General features: G+C 42.9%; 1 long non-coding RNA gene across 1 annotated transcript in view; it reads right to left on the minus strand.

Annotated features, from left to right (window-relative positions):
* The window catches only part of LOC147461321 (uncharacterized), a 71181-nt gene extending 63650 nt beyond the window's left edge, over positions 1-7531 (minus strand). Inside the window, exon 1 of the long non-coding RNA XR_015187584.1 lies at positions 7157-7531. This is a non-coding gene — a long non-coding RNA (uncharacterized LOC147461321). The remainder of the gene's footprint in view (positions 1-7156) is intronic.
* Between the last annotated feature and the right edge of the window lie 12425 nt (positions 7532-19956).

The raw sequence follows: 19956 nt of genomic DNA on the forward strand, positions 1-19956 counted from the left end.
CTCAGGTCCCTGGAGTACTTGATCAATCTGTCCACACATGCCAACCTATAGGTGATGTTTGTACTCCGTTCTGGCAAACTTGTCTGAAAAAAATTTGCCCAAATCTTCATTCTTTTCTTCAGTTCCCGCGCCGGATCTTCAACTTTTCTTTGCCTTCCCATTGAGAGGTGTCATCTCAGTCAAATTCTTCACGAGTACCCATGTGTAATCTGGGATTCTTTATGGCTTTAGGCCTTGTAAGACACAGCGATGAAGACGAGAGCGCGCCCGATGCACGATGTATGAAGGGTGGGAGTGGCTAATAAGTCCGGGGTTGGGACACGAAGATTCTTTCACAAAAGTCTGCGTGTGCTGCAAAAAGGATCGTATCCTCGGTAGAAGAAGAATCTTTTTGTGCTCTGATACTACCGTATGGCTTGCCACGTCAGCATGTCAACGCGTTTTGCGACAGATTTTCCGATGGTTGCCACGTCAGCCTGTCGGCGCATTTCAGGGATGTCCTGCAAGCTGCCACGTCATCAATTTGTGAAAATATCACCATTCAAGAAAGCAATAACAATGTTGGATTGATGTACATTCCATCCAAAGAAAGCTGCCAATGCACGAAGAAAATGAACAACAATCATACGACAAGTGGAGGCAAAAGTCTCTTTATAGTCAATGACTTTCTGCTTTGCATAACCCTTTGCAACAAGTCTAGCCTTGTAGCTTTCAATCTCACCATCCGGCTTGCATTTCACTTGTAAACCCACTTCGTACCAGTGGCCTTCTTGCCGGGAGGCAAATCACATAAAGTCCATGTTTCATTCTCTATAAGTGTTCCATATTCTGATTGCATTGCAGCCATGCTTCATAAAAAAGAAAGACATTCCTCTTCATCATATAAATTAGAAACAGCCAAAGCATAACAATCTGGCGTATATAATGCATGGCAAAAACCTGAATGAGTACAACTAGACATAGATGCATCCATCCAATTTACTATCACCCAAAGTATGTACCAACCATTTTGGCATACCCCTACCCTCTTCATTCTCAACCTTTCCACATCAAGTACATCATGTACATCTACATCAGTAATAGACTGATCTGTAACATTTTCGAAAACCCCCATAGGCTGTACATTTGCCTCATTAGAACTTACATTCAAGTTTCCATCATTAAAAAGAGGCAACAAAGTGTCATAAATGTTCTGCGAGCTTACATTATGTTTTTGGTTCATGATAACCAAGAACGGACAGAATCTTCCACAAATACAATATTTCATGAAACGAAGATGTACCCTTTGCTCTCAGGATTATAACCAACAAAAATGCATTTAACAGCCTTATCATCCAATTTTTTGCGCTGCGTTTGTGGCACCAAAGCATAAGCTAAACAACCAAAAAATCGTGTATGTGATCAATAGATGGCTTCTTATCATGCCAGGCTTCATAAGGAGTCATAGACTGCAAGGCTTTGGTAGGATACCTGTTAAGTAAATAAGTAGCATACGTGAAAGCTCGAGTCTCGACCATACATCGTGCCATCTTCGTAAATGACTTGTTTTTTCTTTCAACAACACTATTTTGATGATGTCACGTGACACATCCAACCCTATGTGTCCGTGGACAAGCTACAGCATGATCAGGGTTCGGTCAGTCCAGTCAGTCTAGATTAGAAGTGATCTGGCACTTTTGTGAGTCTATTCGTAGACCGTGCATGCCCAGTCACTTAGTATAGATGCATATCCTCTGGTTGCACACAGCATGATCATCAGTATTCCCATCAGAATCAGTTATGGGATTTTTTCAGTGCATTTAGCCTATTTTCCCTACTTTTGACATTTTTCACTTATTAATTTAAGTGACTTTCCAACAAAAGTAAGTAGGGCAATTTTGCTAAGAAAATATATAAGCAAATCCAAGTTAGCACTAAATGGCAGAAGAGGCGGCAGGAGCACCTTGCTCAACAGGCAACTTCTTAGCAGAACCTTGGTGGATTCCCTCCAAGCAAGATCCCAAGCCTTGGCGTTTTCTCCAAGCAGCAGATTCCTATCCCTAGCGTTTTCAACAGCCTTCATCGCCGGAAAGCCAAGCCCTTGGCGTTTTTGCATCAGATCGTCGCCGGAAAGACCATCACATGCCTTGCATTTTTCGCATACCCAACGTTTTTGAAGATGCAAGATCAGCTAGCGTTTCTTGTCAGTAGCAGACAAGCAACCCTAGCGTTTTGAGGAGGTCCAGCGATTGCAGATCCCAAGCGATAAAGACCTTCAGATTCAGCCCACAAGAAGTAGCAGATTCAGCCCGGTAAAGACATCAGTTTTCTGCATTTAGGAACCTCAGTTTTCAGCCCTAAACCTGAATTTTCAGCGTTAAGGAACCATCGAAAACAGCCCCCAAATCAGCGTTTTTGGCTCAGTCGCAAATTTCAACCCATAGCGTTTTTGGACAGCAGTAGAAAGATTGCAGATTTCAGCCCTTAGGTCAACTTCGTCATCCCCGTCGTCATCATCGACATAGCCAAGACTTGCATCAGTCACTTGCATTCATTTGTACCAGATTGTGCAATCAATAGTAGACCACTCTCGCCGACGAGAGTGGGGCCTTCGGAGGAGGGTTTTACAACATCTCTAGTGTCATATCTCTCTTCTCTCTCTCTCTCTCTCAGTCTCATACACTTACACGCACAGTGTCCATTCACTTTGTTTGTGATCATAGCATTCTCTCATTAAGAACGGAAGGCTCTACCTTCCATAAGAACAAAAGGAACCTTGAGCACAGTTCGGAGCACTCATCTTGATCAAAGCGCAAACAATCATTCCGCTACACCTAACATTGGTATCAGAGCTTTGGTAGGATACCTGTTAAGTCAATAAGTAGCATACGTGAAAGCTTGATTCCCGACCATACATCGTGCCATCTTCGTAAATGACTTGTTTTTTCTTTCAACAACACTATTTTGATGAGGTGTATACAGCACAATACATTGGTGTTTTATCCCAGGACTAGCCAGAAATACATTAAATTCATGAGACATATACTCCCCCCCTTGATTTGAACAGAGGGTGCCCATAGTACATTTAGAGACATATTTGGCCATAATCAAAAATTGCTTGAAACATATGAACACTTCAGACTTGGCTTTAAGTAGATACACCGATGCATACTTGGAGTAAGCATCAATGAAAGTCACGAAGTACAAGTAATTATCCAAGGATGGAGTTTGCATAGGCTCACAAACATCACTATGCACAAGTTGTAACCTGCATGTAGCTCTTATTGAACCATCCTTTGGAACTTTGAATGTTGCATCTTACCAAAAATATAGCCTTCACAAACATGCTTAGAAGGTGCTTCAAGAGGCAGCAAAGAAGCAATTATTTCAAATTTCTGCAAATGCAACAAACTAGCGAAATTTAGATGCTCAAAATGTGCATGCCAAAGTTTGGTTTCTAAAACAAAGTGCATTTGCCCACACTTGTCACACAAAGTGAGCTTATACAACCCATGGCACAAAATGCCAGATGCAACAATTTCATCACCAAAACTAAGATCGTGAACTGTACATCTATCATCCACAAATTTGACAAGAAGTGCAAATCTTGCAAGTGCAAATACAGACAAAAGGTTCTTTTCGATCCTTGGTACATGAAGTGCATCAGACACAAAGAGAGAGACAAAGACACAGAGAGAGAGAGAGAGAGAGAGAGAGAGAGAGAGAGAGAGAGAGAATTGCTGACGTGGTAGTATCAGTGCAAAACCCACCGCGAATTACGGTGCTGATGTGGCATCTGTACGGCTGCTCACATGTGGCAGGCCATATTGCAGGATGAGTGGCACTTGCCTTTTGACTATTGAGTGGACTGGCTTATTTTAGTAGATGCTTTTGACAGCGCCAGCTTTTTGTATCTATTGCTTTTGGGCCTAGAGCCTTTTTAAGCGATGCCAAGTGAGCACTTTGGCAGATCATTGCTTGGAAGCAAATTGCAAGATGACTCCCCGACAATTGTACTCCTATGATTTATCAATATAAAAGCAGTACCGAAAGGGGCGCCATACTTTGGGGCCAATGCATCTAGAGGCGGAACTCTGCCACTTCGTGTCACAACTATAGTTTGATTTCAAGTTCAAGTGCTGATGTTTTCAATTTTGTTCATGTGTTGTGAGATTACCGCCTAGTTAAGGCCAAGCCGGTTACAGTGGTATCAGGGCTACAATCGATTCTTTATCTACGGAGGATCCGGTCAGACTTTCTGCAACACATGCCATGGATTCTGACAAAGAATCCAATCAAGAAAGCGAAGTTATCCCACCTACAGTTTTGAGGGATGAAGAACACAACGGCAATAGAGATTCGAATAAAGACAAATCCGAGTTGGATGACCAACTTGAGAATCTTTAGTAAAGGATCCACAGCTTGCAGATCACCAACGGAAACTGCAAGTTAGCACTTGTGAACTTGAAGAATCTTTAATAAAGGATCCACAACTTCCAGGTAACCGAAAAAAACTGCAAGTTAGCACTTGTGTTAAGTGCCTTATGAAGTATTCAAAGGATCCTAAATATGCAAAACTTCTAAAGGAACAGTGCCACTCCCGAAATTTTTGAGAGGTAGCAAAAGGTCGCCGTTCCATTTCTCTCCAGCTCGCTGCTCGCTCCATCCCCCTCACACGTTTCGTCCCCCTGCCCTCGCACTGCAACCCCTCGCTACCCCTCCCCCCTCCCTCGCAATGCTCCCTCCCACCCCCCCACCCCACCCCACCCCACCCCTTTTGTGCTTCGTATTGCCCCCACCCCCGACCCGCCACATCCTTATCCAATAGCCCCATCCCCCCTTCGCCCTCGCAAGTTGTTTGTGGGCTGATTTCAACCTGCTGATGGTCTACATTGACGCCTCCCTCCTCTTCTTTACAACAGCACACATAATGGCGGCCCCTGGTCCATCTCAGGGGGACTCTACTGACGCCCCCTCGTCCGACACCGCGAAGCTGACCCTTCGACTTGCTCTTTTGCCAAAAGAGCAAGCAAGCTTGACGGCCAAGGTGGAATGGCTCCAAGCCACCTTTGTCATTTGCAAGATTGTTGGCACACGGCCTAACCAAGGTGAGGTTCGGGACTTGCTCCAGGCCCGACTCCTCACTGAAGTGGGTAAGATCATTGGTGTGCAGATTTTTGAGAGAGGTTATCATCAGATAAGAGTTTGAGTCTCCATAGAAGGCAGCCAATGTGATGTTGATGAGCCCGCTAGGGCGGCTCAAGCTTACAACAGCGGCACCACTGCTTCGACCCAACGTCAGATGTGCTTGAGGAGGAGGCAGATCTCCCTATCTCAATCTGCTTCCCAGGCCTAAGGCGGGAATATCTCCCTTTACTTTCCACGATTGGTTCCATGATTGGAATCGTCTTGGAGACCTCGCGCACTACTGCATCAGTTGTGGCCAAGGCCGCACGGTTACCCATTGTGCGGGTTTCTGTTTGGAACAGTAACCCTTCTTCCTTTGGATTGAGTTGCTTGCGCATCCAGTCACAACAGCTTCTTGTCGCTTTCACTAAACCGCAATAAATTCTCATGCGTTACCTACTTCCATCCAGTTGACAAATCTAAAAGGAAGTGCTTAGCTTGATGAACACAAATCTACTTGTCCATAAGCTCCACATTTCCTTAAAGAACATGCTAGTTTGAAATAGAGATAAAAGAAAGACAATAAATCAAGAGAAAGATTATATCAATGTCATCTAAAGGCCATGGAAAACTGGCTGCTGAAACGACTCCCTGTACAGATATCTATCCCTCTAGACATCGTACAAATACAGCAATGACAATGTGAACAATAGCTGTTGGATGTGATAAGGTACAAGAATGACTGAGTGATGACTGCTATGCTATTAGAGAGAAAGAAAGAGATTTTTTTTTGCAAACCTGATTCTTCACATCGAAGCCACTATGCTTGCAGCAATGAAAAAAACATAACAACAATGCCACCGATAAGCTCTGCCTCTAGACGTTCTCAAATTGAGAACAGCAACCAAAAATTGCCCTCCAAAGGGCCACACAGGGCAAAGATGCCCAAGCCAGCGCCCTGGGCTGCAATCTTCGAAGAATCATGTAACAAACTGAGAGATAGATGGATACATAGAGAGAATTAAATTTTAACATCACAGAACTATCCCAAGAGACCCAAAGATCTATCCAACAATCTCGAACTCAATGAAAGAGAGAGAGAGAGAGAGAGAGAGAGAGAGAGAGAGAGAGAGAGAGAACAATCACTTCAAGCATGCTGAACACAATAGGAATTTGCGCCAAATGAGCCTCTAAGTGCAAGCTCTGTTCAAGCCAAACTGAAACAGGAAATGTCCAAAAGGATGGTGAGGCTCTGGAAACATGAAAACCGCTTTCAAGGGTTGCAAGCAACTCTTACTTATGAGGATCACCAACAGAAAGTTTGAGCACATTCACCCCAAACAAAGGTGCAATGTAAGAGGAACTTTGTGTCTATTTGTCATACCATTGAGCAGCCAATAGAAAGAAGAGAAAAAAAAGAAAAAAAAACAAGCATTGGACCGGCTAAAAAGGAAAATAATTAAACTCAAGCTCTAGAATATTTATGAACTCCTTATTCATATTATTTGAGTGACTCTTGTGTATTGAAATCTGCTTAATCCTACAGACAACACCCAATGCATGTACATGCAAACCCTTTCTTTCTTACAATAGACATCGCATGCAATTCCTGCACGCCAACAACATAAACTGGAAACAAATCTACAGCTACATGATGCAAACCTATCTTACACCTTGTTACTTACTTCTCTTTGCTTTAATGGGAGTACTTCTCTTGTCCCAATCTTTACTTCAAAAGTCAATCAGTTCGAAAACAAAGACAGCAATATAAGCTTGTCCAGAGCACTACTTCAAGCATGTGCCAATCCTTCTTCCGAAACTAGCGAATGAAATAATACCGTGCTATGCGAGGATCAATTGTTTGTAACAGGCAGGAAGTCATTATGATATAAGTTGAAAGAACGAAAATCCACCAGCTGTTTGAAATAATGGAGCGAACTCCATAAACCAATGACAGCTCAACAAAGCAAAAAACACCAGCATTGTTCGTCTTCAAGAGATCTAGCTTGCTTGAAGTATACCTAGACTGGAGGATGAGATGGAAACAGACCTGGAGGGTCAGGAGGCGATCAACCGGCGTTAAAACGGCGTCTTCTTTCTGCTGCTCTTCAACTTCAAAACGGCGTCTTCATTGCTCTGCTTTGCAGCTTCAAGATGGCGTCTTCGTTCTGCCCACTCCAGAGCCTGCGATGATGCTTGCTGTTTAACGTGTAGAGAAAGAATTTTTCTTTTGGTTTTTTTTTTTTTTGTTGGGGAGGGGGGGCGCGAAGGTAGGCTGGCCTAATCCAACATGAAAATGTACATTTTGTTGCATAATCGCTCCCAAAGGTGTGACAAGGTCACATCCAAAAAGTAACAATTACCTTCCGCTGTGGGGGATTATTCTCTTTGCTAAAAAAAAGTGTTCCTTATGGTCCTAAGGACAGCTTATTGTTAAAGAGATGTATTAATTCATAGCCCTACTCATGACTTGTTGTACTCAGCCCCTTTCCCCATGGGTGAGCAATGTTCGCTCTCTTGTGCAAGCATGCACTTCACCTCTCCCCTCCCATCTCGATATGTCTCTCAACCATTCCACAATCATACAAGAGCCGTAGAGTTTCACGATAACACTCTAGCTCTTGATGTTGAGAGCAATGGCTCCATGCTTTCATTCTGTATACAAGGGATGCCCTTTCTCAAAATGCTCTCGCAATGCCGTCCTCACAGTAAATAAATCTCTCTCTCTCTCTCTCTCTCTCTCTCTCTCTCTCTCTCTCTCTTTGTGTGTGTGTGTGTGTGCGCATATCCCCCCCCCCCCTTTTCCCCTTTCATTTTTTTTAGCTTTCACTCAAACGTTTTCATCAGAATCTTGCTACTAAAAGTAATGCATGAAAATTGAACAAACCTACTCATGCTTATCCCCGAGATAAATGTTCCTAAGCTTTGAATTTTTCTTCATTAAAAACGTACTACAAAGACAGCTTTGCAATTTTATGATCCCCGGGAAGAAGCTGATCTATAGTGGGTTATCCATTGACCCTTCTGATCATTGGGTGGCTACTTGAGCATGAGTATAATAGTAAAAGACATGAGCACTGATATTTTTTCAAGTGGAGCCTTTCTCTTGTGTGTTTTGACTTCTATCAAGTGGTTGTCTTCCAAGATGATTTGCACTTCTTGTTTGTGATCATCCGGAATGTGTTGTGGCTCATAAGAGAGTGTACAAACATCGTTATCAAGTGAGGCATTAGGTTGTGTGGGGGTATACTCTATGGACATGAGGGTTTGTTGATAGATACAATTTGTTGGCCTTAAAGTGCCTTCTTTATTATTGTGAATGGCCCACGATACCTAAGAGCTCTAGTGGATGGACTTCCAATGGACTTTTGAAATGTTGTGGAACATAGTAAAAAATATATTTTTTTTTATTTTTTATTTTGGCAAAACTCACAAATGATTACATGTCACAAACCATGCTCAACAGGATCAATATTTTTGGCACCCATTTAATCTGTTCTACTCTGGAACATAGTAAAACTTGATCACCTTCCTCAAATGTCACCAATTATGTACTTTATGATGTGCATTTTATGATTTTTTTACCACCTCTTAATAAATTGGTTATACACTTCTTTTCTTGAAGGTATTGGATTCAAGAAAGCACCTTTAGATTCAAGAAAGCAAACGTGCTTTCTAAAAGTAATTATGCTTTTTAATTTTGATCATGATCATTTATGTGTCCTCAAACTCAAAGAGGAAGATGTTGCCATCAAGAATCTATCTAAGGTGAAAAATCTGTGAAGATTAAGCACTTTCTTTTAAGGTGGGATATTTTGCATGTTTTTAAACTAATTGTAGCATTTAGATAAATTATGCTAAAAGAATAAGAAGTTGCTAATTAACAAATCTACAAGCTCATCAAAAAAGAGGGAGGTAAATAGGTTCTATATACAGACACCGCTTGCCATGAGAGAAGACAAGACAACCCTTCACAAAATCAACTTTAGCTTTTACTCAATTGTCAAATTATGCAACCAAGGATGTGCCAAAAAGCTCCCTTCAATCTCTACCCCTCCTTATGGCTCCATTTTGGAGTCGCTTCATTTGGATGGAATATATCTAGCCCTCTGAAGAAAAAAGCTAACTGGCAGCTGGCACCCGCTGCACATTGCCCCCCCCCCCCCCCCCCCCCGGTTCTGCACAGCCCTATTGCAACCTACCCTACCTTGCAGTGCGATGCTCAGTGAGAGGGCCACGACCCTGTTGTGTGTCGATTGCCCTCCTACACACTTTCTTGACTTCTAGATCTACTACACAATTTTTGTCCCCATTCTACTTCACGCTTACTTTCGTTCCTTCATGCCTAAACCAAAACACACACATACACATACCCTTTGGTAACACAGCCTCTGATAGGCACTAAAAGGGGAGAGAGAGAGAGAGAGATTTCGGATTATCATCCACAAAGGTCAAATATGACCCATGGGACCATAGACAAAACAGTACAACGCTTCCTTCTAAATGAAGGCATGAGATACATATCACTTAAGGATTGAGGGCCCATCAGAGGGGCTTTACAGAAGAAAACCTAAGTGGGGTCAAGAGCCCCTTTGGGAGTTCCAAACTCTTGGATTACGGATTTATCGCCTCTATAAACTACCCGTTTACCTTGCTTGTGGGCTTCGTGCATCTTCTTGAGCTTAGCTTTTTTAATCTTGAGTTGATTCGGGGTTAGCTCCTTGGTAATCGAAAGCTTTTTTCCCTTGAGAGAGGCGGAATTGATGTAGTAGTGTCATCCGGTCCTCTTTGTCCTTGAAAGTGAGAACATAGTGATCAAGATGCACCTGTCTATGCATGTCGTTGATCCAAGAAATGGTTTCTGGAGGGTGTTCTCTTCTTGAAGTCTTCCTTCACGAAGCTTTGTTGTCACATGAGTCTTCATTTTGGCAATAGTTGTCCAGTGAGCTTGGGTGACTTTTGCTTCAACTTTCTTTACTTTGTCAGTGACAAGATTGACCATGGAATCAAAGTGTGCCTCTAGCTTGATAAGGCAAGCTTTCAGTTCACGATTTTCTTCCATGACTCGATCGAGGGCTTCTTGAACCTGGGTGAAGCTATCAATTTTGCTAGGGGCTGCTACCACAGCCGCAAAATTATGCCTTGTGCTGGAGTTCTTGGGGTATTCATCATTGCTGAGCTCCAAAAGGCATGTATTTGATCCTTTTGGTATGCGGCAGATGACTTGGTTCGTGGCAGATGTCTTTAACTTTGGCAAAAAATTGTTCATAACTTTGGCAAAAAATAGACTTGATGTGCAGAAACAAAACTTTGGCAGAAAATGGAGATCGACTTAGAGCGTCGCATATCAGTTGTCTGCCACAGAGCGTCCCCTCCATGGGTTTGTCAATTCCATGGAGCAGCTCCACCGAGAGCAACCATGGGAGCTTCATAGGGCTACCACACAAACAACATGCAGGTTGACTTGAAACGCCAAGATCTCAGCTTAATGAGCTTGTTAGAAAATGTGATTTCTGCTTGGAGGAAGGCGAGAGAGCAGCTCCAACTTTGGCTGGTGCATGATAGAGGCTTAATGTCCCCTATAGCGCTAGCCCTCGCCCTAGGGGGACTATCAAAGCATGAGACTATGGAGGCTAGAGAGAGAGAGAGATCACTGCCTCTTGCCATCCCTCCGCCTCTTGATCACCACACCTTGCCCATGAGGTTCAAGAATGCACTGCTACACCCAAATTGCAAGACCTAGGGCTTGCGGCACAGGGACCTTTCCCAACAACAATCCCTACCTCATGCTCTGAGGAATGACAAGAACCTCATGTTCATGCTTCAAAGTAATAAAAAAAGAGAGAGAGAGAGAGAGAGAGAGAGAGAGAGAGAGATGGAGAGAGAAATATATGCACGTGTGGAAAGAAAAGGAGAGGGAGAAATATATTTTTTTCTCCCTTCCCTTGTCCCCTTACATCCCCAAAATTGCATCTTGTGAGATTCCACCTAACAAAACCACTTTCAAAAACACTATGGGAGATAGAAATATCACACGCATGAAAAGAAAAGGAGAGATATATATTTTTGTCCCTTCCCTTTTCCTCTTAAATCTCGAAGCCAGCATCTTTTGAGATTCCACCTAATAGAAACCAATTTCCAAAATTTTAAGCCCACAACCTAATGGCTCTAAAAAAAAGAAAAGGTTTTCCTAAAAATGCTAGAGGAAAGAAAATCAAGAAGAAGAAGAAAAACACAAATGTATAAGGTGCATTCGACCATCTCTATTTATATGCACACAAAAAATTTCTTTTCACTTTTCACCTCCATCTTCACTATGCAATCGAGATGTTTTGAAAGGATTTTTAATTTTCTAAAATTGGAGAGACCTAATGGCTATATTTCATTTGACATCATGTGGAATCTTTAGGGATTTCTTTAGCACATCCCCCCTTCCTGTGAAGCTTCAAATTCAAGATCTCTGAGAGAAATGGACTCAAACATGACTCCGTTTAGGGATTCCTTCAGCAAATCCCCCTCCCCATGAAGCTTCAAATTCAAGAGCTCTGAGAGAAATGGGCTCGAATATGAGCGCATATGGAGATGCCTATTTGCAGGTTGCACTAACCACTTGCACACTAACCATTGCTATAGCCTATATGCACCTTCCCCCTTTTTAAAGAAAGGCAATGCTTCTTAGCACTCATCCACCCATGTTGCCCTGCCATGTCGCCCTTGTTTCCGCTAGGTACCTCCTGCCACTTACTACATGCGGTGCGTATCATGGTGTTAGGTGCCCTTGCCCATCAATAGTGCACCGCATGCCCTGCCTTCTACTACATTGACATTTACCTCCTGAACATGGTTTCCATAAAAGTGAGAGAGAATCACACAAGATTCCCCTAAAATGATACATGCAATATCATATCCAACTTTTCATACTTGGGTTAAGAACTTCTATAATTGACATCCTCCTTGATAAATCCATCACCCCTCATCAACATGGATTCATAAAGAGAAGGTCAATATATGAAAACATTCTGGCAGCAATGGTCGGCATTGAATATACAAACTTCACCGATCAAGAGTGTATCCTTTTGCAACTTGATGTGGACAATGCATATGACCCACTTGCCTAGTCCGTAGAAGGCGTCTTGAAATAATTGGGTTTTGGACCTCGGCTATGTCGGTTGGTACATACCCTTGGTAGGCAGCCACTCTGAGCTACTATTTTTGTGGGCTCCTTTGAAGTCAAAAGATCAATCAAATAGGGTTGCCCTCTTGCCCCACTTTCATTTGCCATCGGTTCTCATCCCCTTTGTTACCATGTTGGAAGCAAGTGTTGCAAGGGGGGAGATTCGAGGGTTGTCCTTACCAGGTAACAAACAACTCCTGGCTAAGATCTTTGCAGACCACTCCTTGCTCTTCTTAAAAGATGGTCCTCAAATGCTGAGAAAGGCTCTATAGATTGTTCAAATGCTTCCAGAAAATGACCCGTCTGACCCATCTCAATGGTCTGGTGAGATTGTCTCAAAAGGTAAGGTCTTTCACCACCTAGGGGCTAGGGTGTCAGGCCAAGTTCCTAGAGGCTCAAGGCTAGTCTAAACCGAGTGTTGGAATTAGGGTTGTAGGAAAACGCACACAGCTTGGAGAAGACGAAGGAATTTTAAGGCACACAAAAGAGAGTGTATTACTTAGTGTGCAAAGGAAAGATAGATAGCCCTAGAGTGATGGGCGTATATACAATGCACGGGGGGGGGGGGGGGGGGGAGGGGGGAACCTCCTAAAGAGGGAAAAAATGCCCTGACGGTCCTAGTGTGTTCACACACATCACTACCACATGTATATGGTAACAAATCCCCCCTGGAGTGATGTGGTGAACGAGAGCTTGCACATGAGTAAAGGGAAGTGCCATGCCCTGAGGACATGATGAGTCCACAAAGGGGAGTAAGCCCAAAGCTTTGCAAAAAGCTTTGAACTTCTCACGAGACAATGCCTTTTGTGAAAAGATTTGCAAGATTGTCCTATGTTGGCACATAAGCCAAGATGATCTCTCCTGCTGAGAGCCTGTCCCTGATATAGTATTAATGCATCTCAATGTGCTTTGTGCGAGAATGAAAAACTGGGTTTCTCACAATTGCCAATGCGCTCTGACTATCAGTGTAGATAGTGTTGGCAGTGTCTTGTCCAACACCCAAATCAGCCATAAGGCGTCTGAGCCATACACACTCAACCGTAGCTATGAAGACTGCCCTGTACTCAGCCTCACAACTAGAAGTGGCCACATTAGGTTGCTTCTTGCTCAACCATGATATACATGAATTGCCAAGCATGAAACAAAAACCACTTGTGGACACTTGCATGTCAAAATAACCAGCCCAATCTGAGTCCGAAAAAGCATGTAAGTCTGGCGGCAATGATCCCCCCTTGGGATAAAACAAGCCAAGATGTAAAGTGCCGCTCAAGTAGCGGAAAATCCTTTTGACAGCCTACCAATGCTTAGACCATAGGCTATGCATAAATCTATTGACCTGTGAGACTGTAAACTGAATATCCGGCCTCGTGTTGCATACATAAATGTCATAAAATATAATATCTAACTTTACCAAATGATTTTCTCACATTAAATTAATCATTTAATGTGGGAGAATAAACGGGAACAAGAGTTAGAATAGAGACATGTGCTTCCTATCTCAACACGGGACCAAAACGAGAGATGGTTGCATCTCAATAGGGGTCCAAAAGGAGATGGTCTATCAAAGAGCAATGTGCAATAAGTGCTTCTAGACTTACCTCAGCAAGGGACCAAGAGGAGAGATGGTTACATCTCAATAGGGGTCCAAAAGAGGTAGTCTATCAAAGAGCAATGTGCATCTAATGGAGCTTAAAAGACCTTAAGTTTAGCTTCATTAAAGACCTCCAATGGTTAGTGTTAAAAGTCCTTGAGGTGGGAACCCGACCTAAGCTTAAGGTTCTTGTCGTGCGTGATGACTAAGGTGCTTGAGGTGCTTGTCATGCTTGATGACTAAGGTACTTGAGGTGCTTGTCATACTTAATGAGGAAGGTACTTGAGAAACTTCCCATGCATGGGGGGTAAGGTGCTTGAGTCAAAAAGAGACCCTACAAACTTAATGAGGAAGGTGCTTGAGAAGCTTCTCATGCATGAGGGATAAGGTGCTTGAGTCAAAAAGAGAACCTACAAACTTAATGAGGAAGGTTCTTGAGAAGCTTCCTTTGCATGGGGGGTAAGGTGCTTGAGTCAAAAAAGAACCTACAAACTTAATGAGGAAGGTGCTTGAGAAGCTTCCTATGCATGGGGGGTAAGGTGTTTGAGTCAAAAAGAGACCCTACAAAGGAGGGTGAAAGTCCCAAAGTTAGGATAATCTTTGACTTAACCTTCCACTCACCCAAAGGGCACCCCTTTTCTCAAGGGGCACATTGGACACATGTCAGACTCTCCCTATGCTTAACCACATGGTGTGCTTGAATGCTATTGGCTGGGCTAAAGAGGGGTCCAACGAGCTTCTAGTTCCATTCATCAAATATCTAGATATTTTCAAGCTCTCTCTCTCTAAGGGGTAAGGAGGACACTTGTCCAAAGACTACCCATGTACTTGAATGCATGTTGCATGTGATTGGCTAGGGGGAAGAGGGGTCCAGTGAGCTTGAAACATGTGTAAAAGCTACAACTCACCCCAAGCAAGAAAGGGGGGTGCTGGGGGGATATACACCACACACACACACACACACACACACACACACACACACACACACTCATTTTGTGGATTCATTCTCACTTGGTGAAAGTTGAGGAACTCCACCTCCTTCTCCAAGTTGTGAGAAGTGAGAGCCTACACCACACTCTTGGCTATGGAATGCAAATCCAACCAAGAGCCATGCTTCAATGTTTAAGCTTGCTATCTTCTCCATCTTCATTACTATGCTATTATGCATGCTAGCAAGAAGAGTGATGATAAGTGAGGAACTATTTCTTTCTCCTATGGAATGTTTCTTCTTCATCTTCCCTACCCTCATTCCCCGCTAGCTCTCTCCACCTTCGAAGGTGTTTGAGGCCTTGGGACTGAGGCTTGGGATAGTTAATGCTTTCTACAAAGTTTATGTTATGCTTGTGATGCATGAAGCTTTCCATCTTCATTGCATCATCTAGGTCACAAGGAACACAAAGATTGTATTGTACCAAGTCTCTCTTGATGGGAGAAACTATAATACAAATGCCTATTGGAGGGGGGACCGGCTCCATATGAATCCGGTTCTCAACTATTGTCATGTTCTCTAAACTCTCTCTCTTGCAAAAGTATTGTTCATGCCAAGTTAACTAAGTACCATGTTTATGTTGCTACCATCAATCAAGTTCACCTGCTATGCTCACCTAATGTCCTAATTCCGCTACTCTCAAAGTTCATAGGCCATTTCCATTACATTGGTATCAGAGCATTTGGTTTCTCTTTTCTTGCTTAAGAAGAGAGATCCTTAAGTAGCCTATTAATGGTTGATTTTGTTAATTATATTACGGTAAGTGGGACTGGGATCTATTATCGGTTTTGTTGAGCCCACTATGTGGGATATGGTGCACACCTCGGGAGCTTTGGTTTTAATAATGGAGTCTTTTTAGACTTGCCTACGGCTTTACCATTATTGAGCCATAAGAAGTCCAAAAGGAGCTATCGCTCGGCAACTTCGCTATGTTAGACTCACTCCACTACTCTCTATTAACCGATTCGAGCCGTGGGTGTAGATACTTAAGTGCCTATTTTCAAAGGCTAAGAGGAGTAACAACTAAGGTTTTGAATTGCCGAAGCATACAATAAGTAAACACATAAGTTTAATTAACATGACTGACAATAACCAAGAGAGTAGAATGAACATTGATAACTTTGATTTTGCACGAAGGTGCTAATGATGATGCCCCCATGTTTCTTAATTATCTTGTTACTAGGTTGCAACAAGCTATGAGCAACCCCGCTTTGCCAGCCGAAGTTACTCAACAACTTCATGCTTATGGGATTTTCTTTCCTCTCCAAGAGGAGAGAGAGCTTAGGAGGCCTCTTGATGAGACCCCCAAAATAAGACTCTCTCCCATATACGAGAGGAGGAATCGGAAGATCAAGAAAGTAATGAATCCCTAACTTCCTCCAAAGATGTGGCTCCACGAAGAAGGCGGACCAAACGATTGTCAACTCCTGCCAAGAGGAAACGATTAACCGATAGTCCTTCTCCTCGTCACTCCAAAAGGGAAGAGAGGAAACAAAGGAAGAAAAGGGCAAGAAATAGGTCACCCTCTTCTCCTTCTTCTTCACCTTCCTCCTCTTCCAATGAAAGCAATAGTTATTCTCCTAGAGTATACAAGAGGGAGGACATCGCAAATCTTATCCTGCATGGCTAAGGTCACAAAAGCTCAAGAAGTTCAAAGAAGGAGGAAAGAGTATCTCTTTTCTCACCTATGATGGCACCTTTGGTGCTACTAACAAAGTATTGGCCTTCATCCAACAATTTGATGCGGCCTTTGGAGACGAGGGCTTCATGGAGTCCTCCAAGCTATGCCATGTAGCTGTGCACTTCCAAAAATCGGCTCGTCAATGGTGGGCTAGCCTTCGTGGCAATGGCGAAGCCCCAAAGACATGGAAAACTCTACGAGTTTCCATCATGAAGAAATTCCTTGCAAGCAATGCAAAGGACAAAGTGCTCACCGAATGGCGGAGTTTGAGTCCTCTCTCATGAGTCTATCCACAAATATGTGGACAAGTTTTGGGATTTACATCTCATGGCTACTATCTTTCAAAAGATAGACTTTGTCGTGCAAAAGAAACAATTCTGTGTGGGATTACCCGAAGAGATGGCCGAGTATGTCAACTCTCAACGGCCTGGTTCTATCACCAAAGTAATTCACCACACCATGGTTACTTCGCGCATCAATTTCCAACAAGGGGCTAGACGTAATGTCAAGCCCATGGAAAATAAAGACAAAAGTGATGCCAAGGGGAAAACCAATGCCCAAAATTCTTACCAAGGCTATTCCAACAACAACAACAATCGGTCCAAGGAGAAGGGGGTTTACAAAGGTAAATATAAACTCTCTCCTAAAGAGCTAGAAGCTTTTTGTAAGGACCACAAATGTTTTAAGTGGGGGGACAAGGCTATCGTTATCGTCCTTGCCCCAAGAGAATTGGCCACAATGAGACTCCTAGAGCCTCTATGTTTGAAGCTACAAAGGAGGATGCTCATTGCCAAGGATTTCTCCTTTCCTATGCTTGGGGAAAGCTGCAAGAGCATGATGCCTTTATTTTGTTTGACCCTGGTTCAACTCACAACTTCATATCCACGGAGTTGACCACCAAGCTAGGCATACAAGCCCACGAGATGGGAGATGCATTGAAAGCCAATGGAGCTATCAAGGGACAAGATGTCTCAATTACTTCCTTAATTGGAAAATTAAGGCTTCATGTCCAAAGCTATGTGGACAAAAAGGATTTCTTCATCTGCCCTCTAAAACATGAGAATGTTATCTTTGGGGCACCATGGTTTAACTCCATGGCTTCCAACATGAATTACCTTGAAAGGAGAATCTACTTCACCTTCAGGGAAAAGAGCATGTACATACATGCTAATGAGTCAGGGAACACCATATCCACTATTAAAACACTTGCTTTTGGTAAGTCCATGAAAAGCTCTACTTTTGCGTATATGATTTTTGTTGGAGAATCTGCAAATGATTCCAATGGTTTTACAAATAGCAATAAAGGGAAGCTCAGTGCCTAACAAGCCTCCTTATCGAGTTTCACAAGCTCAACAAGAGGAGATCATGAGGCAAATGCATGAATTGGTGAAAAAAGGGATGGTGAGGTCTAGCCGCTCTCCATTTTGTTCACCATTTCTTTAAGTGCAAAAGAAAGACGACACATATTACATGTGTGTCGATTATAGAGCACTAAATAAGATCACTATCAAAAATATATTTCCCGTGCTGTGGGTAGAAGATCTTTTTGATAATTACAAGTTTTGGCCTGACAACTGCTCCAGATGCATTCAAACTCATGATGGACAAAAATCTTCAGGCCATGACAAATTCTCTTGAGAAGTACAAGGGACACCTCCAGGTAATCTTTCAAGTTGTGAGAGAGAATAAGCTTTTCATTAATCAAAAGAAAAGTGATATTTTCGTACAAGAGATTCAATATTTAGGTCACATTATCTCTAAAGATGGCACCCGTATGGATCCAACAAAGTTAGAGATAATAAAAGGATGGCCTAATCCAAGGAATCTACAGGAGGTACAAAGCTTCATAGGTATGTGTGCATACTGTAGATGCTTCTTAGAAAAAATTCTCGCTAATAGTAGGCCCATTGCATGACTTAACAAAAAAAGAACGTTAAGTATTCATGGACTGCAAAAGTGCAAGAAGATTTTGAGAAGCTTATCTCTCAATGTTTGCTCACACTACTAGATCTCTCAAAGCCATTTGAGGTCCAATATGATGCTTGTGGTGATTTCCTTGGAGCTATTTTGCTTCAAGAAGAGCATGCCATGGCATATGAGAGTCAAAGACTCAACTTCGATAAGTGTGTATTGGGCAAATACGAAAAAGAGCTACTAGCTATTCTATATGTCCTAAACACGTGGAAACACTATCTCTTGGCGACTCCATTCACCCTACGAATGGATCACAAAGCCTCAATGTCATAAAATCTTATATCTAATATCTAACCAACCCAAATGATTCTCTCATATTAAACTGATCACTTAATGTGGGAGAATAAACGGGAACAAGGGTTAAGATATAGACATGTGCTTATAGATCTATCTCAACATGGGGCAAATGGTAAAGGGGCCCAAATGAGAGATGGTCTATCAAAGAGCAAGGCTAACCAACGGAGCATAAGACCTTAGGGTTAGCTTCATTGAAGACCTCCAATAATGTGTGTAAAAGTCCTTTGACCTTAGGTAAGCTAGGGCTGACCTTGAGGCGCGGGAACCCGACCCAGCTCGAGGTGCTTGTCCTGCTTGTCATGCTTGATGACTAAGGTGCTTGAGGTGTTTAATTATTGAGATGCTTGAGGTGCTTGACATGCTTGAGATGCTAGGGTTGCACTTAAGGTGAGAACCTAGCCCAAGCTTAAAGTGCTTAACGACCAAGCTTGTGGTGGGAACTGGGCCTATGTATGAGGGGCTTGAGGTGTCAAAAAGTCAAATATTCAATCCCTACAAGGAGGGGGTGAGCCCTACATGAGGGGGGATGAGAGAGAACACCCACACACTCACACTAGGCATGCATGGTACAAAGAAAGCAAGAGGGACACTTGTCAAGTTCCTCCTCATGTTGCCCTCATGGTGTGCCTGAAGCCTATTGGTTGGCCACCCAAGGGGTCCAATAATAATTTAGGAGATTTAATTAATTGATTTAGCATTTATCTAGCCCTCTCTCTCAAAGGGGAAAGGGGGACACTTGTCTCAAGGCTACCCTTGCTGCTTGTAATGCCTCCTGCCTGTGATTGGCTAGGCCTGGAGGGGTCCAATGAGCTTCAAGCATGAGCTACAAGGGGGGGTCGGCCCAAGCAAGCTAGGGGGTTGCTTAGGGGGTATACTCACTCACACACACACTCACAAACACTCTCATTGTGTGCTATGCAAAGTGCAAGAGCTCCCTCTCCTTCTCCAAGTAAGTAGAGGTTGAGAGCCTACACCAACACTCTTGGATATGGAGTGCAAATCCAACCAAGAGCCATGCTTCAATGCTTAAGCTTGCCATCTCCTTCTTCTTCATTACTATGCTATTACGTATGCTAGCAACAAGAGTTATGATAAGTGAGGAACTAATTCTTTCTCCTACGAAATGTTTCTTCTTCCTCTTCCCT

The sequence above is a fragment of the Adiantum capillus-veneris genome, chromosome 3 (genome assembly GCF_014529385.1).
Source record: "Adiantum capillus-veneris isolate H3 chromosome 3, ASM1452938v2, whole genome shotgun sequence".
NCBI lineage: Eukaryota > Viridiplantae > Streptophyta > Polypodiopsida > Polypodiales > Pteridaceae > Adiantum > Adiantum capillus-veneris.